The following is a 3,816-nucleotide window of genomic DNA, read 5'->3' as shown; positions in this document are numbered from 1 at the left end:
CGAACCGTGCGCCTCTGGGATTGTAGTTGCAGCTCCTTACCACCAGGCCACCAGAGCTCCCCAGTCAGATCTGATTTAACGGTACACACACACAAATAATAAAATAAAAATAAATTAAAAAAAAGTAGTACAAGAGCTACTTAAATTATTAAAAAAAATCATTCATTGTTGCATAATTTACTCCCTCCCCTTCCCTTTCCTCGAGTCCACTTTGCAATGCACCGGACTGTTGTCATACATATAATGCCTAATCGCATATTCCTCTTAAACAGTTCTTTCCCTCACAGTGTTCATTATATATTCACTCTTTTCCTAGTTTCTTCCCAACTCCCCATGTCAGTCTTATTTTATAACATTGCTGTAACTCAGTATTTGTCCTTTTGTGACTGAGATATTTCTCTCTGTATAATGTCCTCCAGGGTTACCAATGCTGTGTAATTTTTAGATCATTGTTTTTCAGGTAACTATTTTTAAGTATTCCATTGTGTGAATATATCATAGTTTTTCTATTCATTTGTTTGGTAATAGGCAATTGGTTTGCTTCCATCTCTTTGTTAATGTGAATAATGCAGTAATAAACAAAAATGTGCATACATCTGTTTGGGTGGAAGCTCTGGTTTCTTTAGTGTGTATACCCAATTGTGAAATTGCTGGGTCACATGGTATTGCTATTTCCTACTTTTTGAGAAAGCACCAGACTGTCTTCCATAGTGGTTGCATCATTTTGCACTCCCATGAGTAGTGAATAAGGGTTCCAATCTCTCCCCAACCTCATCAGCATTTGTTGCTTACTAGTTTGTTGAACTTTGCTATTGTTGCTGGAGTGAGATGATATCTCACAGTTGTTTTCATTTGCTTCTCTCTTAGAGCTAGGGATTTTGTGGGTTTTTTCTAAATGAGATTTTAATGAAAGTTTACAGAGAACATGGATTTCCATTCATTCATCATTGCACATTTTCCTCCCTGCCCACTCCTCCTACCCTAGTTCGCTTTTCTTTTTTTTTTAAAAAAAATCTTTCATTGTTAAATAATTCCCCTCCCCCTGGACCACTTTACTATGCAGCTCTTATTCTGGATTGTTGACATGCAAGCAATACCTAGTCATATATTCCTTTTAAGCAGTTCTCTCCCTCATCTGTTTCTGATTAAATTATTAATCCCCTATTCTTAGTTTCCCCCAACCCCAATATCAGTTCTGTTTTATAACAGTGGCATTATGCAGTATTTGTCCTTTTGTGATCGAGATACCTTCACTCAGCATAATGTCCTCCAGGGTCACTTGTTTTGTATAATTGTTTATGAGTTCCTTGTTTTTCAATGCTGCATAGTATTCCATTGTGTGAATATACCACAACCTCTCTATCCATTTGTTTGTTGATGGACACTTGGGTTGTTTCCATCTATTTGCTATTGTGAACAACACAACAATAAACATGAGTATGCATATATCTTCTTGGGTGGCAGTTGTGGTTTCTTTGGGTATATTCCCAGTAGTGAAATTGTTGGGTCAAATAGTATTTCTAATTCCAACTTTTTGAGAAAGTGCCATGCTGCCTTCCAGAGTGTTGTACCATTTTACACTCCCATCAACAGTGAATAAGGGTCCTGGTTTCTCTACAACCTTGCCAGCAATTGCTGTTTGGAGCTAGGGATTTTGAAAATTTCTTCATGTGTTTGTTTGCCATCTGAATTTCTTCTTTGATGAAGTTTCTATTGTATCCATTTTGTGATTAAGTTGTTTACTTTTTTTTTTTGAGGTCTGGAGTATTCTATATGTTTTAGATATCAGTCCCTTATTAGATATGTCATTGCCAAGTATTATTTCCCAGTCTGTGGGTTTCTATCACTTAATCTACTTTTCCTTAATTAATTAACTCAACAAACAGTTAAAGTGCCTGATACACACTAGTTTCTATTTTAAGTACTAGAGATATGTCAATGATAAAACACATATATGTTCCATGATTCATGGAGTTATATTCTAATGGGGAGACAGACAAATAAATAAAACGTGTAGCATGTTATGTACTGATTTTAAAAAATTGACTCAAAGGTAGTAGGTAAGTTCACATATATTTTAACCATGTGTTTGCCTTCTCTACAATGATATAACAAGGAAAATGATTCCTATTACATTTACTGAGAAAAAAAGTACAAGAAAGTACAGAGTTTTATTCTTATTATAGTCAATATACCTTATGGCTTTAAACAACATCAGCCAGTCCCTGAGTGATTTTCTTGACTTATACTTACAAAGATAAAAAAATTGAAAAAAAATCATATACATTGTATGCAAAAGTTTTAAGGTTACAAATAACTTCATTGCTGAATATCAAATATCCTTCAAATACAGACAATAAGGCTTATTCTATTTGGTAAAATCAGAAAATGATATTTTATTATTTATGATCCCAGGTGGTATGGTATTATATTAACTGCGATAATGATGATTCTTGCAAGGCTATTCTAGTTCTCTGCAATAGTTCTGCTAAAATGATCAAGCTTAAGATTTCTTACTATGTAATGGTATGAAGAACTGAAGTGTGATTACATCTGGCTCTGCAAATATTGGGGAAATGGTATGTCATTAACCTAAGAAGAACTTCAGAATTTGTATGTAAATTTGACGAAATGAGTTGGTTTTCCCCATAGTACCATGAATAAAGAAGACATTTTAACAAATCATAAGTTCATAGAATATCTCTAGTTTTGAGATCTAATTCCTCAAAGAACTGAAAATGTATCTTTAATAAAAAGTACATGGGGACTTTGGGCAAAGCGTTTTTTGTTTTTTTTTTTTTTTTTCAAAGGGTTAATGTACAGGTGGAAAGGTGCAATTTCTATACAATTTGGATGATTTTACTAAATGAATGTCTACCTATGCTATTAAATGACAATAATTGACAGTTTATCTCCTACAATGCCCTTTCAAATATAAAAGCAGCATGTTGTTTTTATGTACCACCAAGGTGAAAACAATTCTCTCTCCAGCTGGGTTTTCAGAGGCTGTAAATTATGTGGGAAGAGATTGCCCGTCTTCTCCCATAGCTGCTGATGGATTTTAATAGCCTGTCTTTGGTATGGCAGCACAGCTCCTGACCATTAGACCACAGCTCATGCAAAGAAAAATTTTTTACATCACATTGAATTTAACGCATAGTTGTCTTGTTCTTTTTCTTCCCTCTGGTGTCCTAAGACACTAAAGAGCTGAACAGAAGATTCCAAAAGGCAGCACGGAATGACAAAGCAAAATACTACAATGAATGTGCGAGGAGCTAGAGTTGGAAAATCAAAAGGGCCGAACTTGTTCAGCATTTCTTAAACTCAAGGGACTGAAGAGCAAATGCAAACCTGGAGTTGCTACAATCAAGGATGCTTTAGTCAAAAAAAAAAAAAAAAAGGATGCTTTAGTCAGAATGTTAAATGATCCAGGAGGTATCAAAAGAAGATGGAAGGAATATACTGAGTCATTGTACTGAAAGGAATTGGCAGATACAGAAGAATTTAATGAAATAGCATTTGAGCCAGAGCTTATGGTGATGAAGACAGAAGTTCAAGCTGCTTTGAAGGAAATAGCAAAAATAAGGCCCCCGGAATAGATGGTATACCAATTCACATATTTCAGCTAACAGATGCTGCCATGGATGTGCTCACCAAGTTGTGCCAAGAAATCTGGAGAACAACCACTTGGCCAACAGACTGGAAGAGGTCAATATTTGTTCCCATCCCAAAGAAGGGCGACCCAACTGAGTGTGGAAACTACAGAACAATATCATTGATTTCACATGCAAGCAAGAGTCTACTGAAGATTATCCA

This window comes from Elephantulus edwardii, unplaced genomic scaffold (assembly GCF_000299155.1).
Source record: "Elephantulus edwardii isolate Elephantulus edwardi_28Jun2011 unplaced genomic scaffold, EleEdw1.0 scaffold00050, whole genome shotgun sequence".
NCBI classification, from domain to species: Eukaryota; Metazoa; Chordata; class Mammalia; order Macroscelidea; family Macroscelididae; genus Elephantulus; species Elephantulus edwardii.
This window is presented reverse-complemented; position numbering follows the sequence as displayed.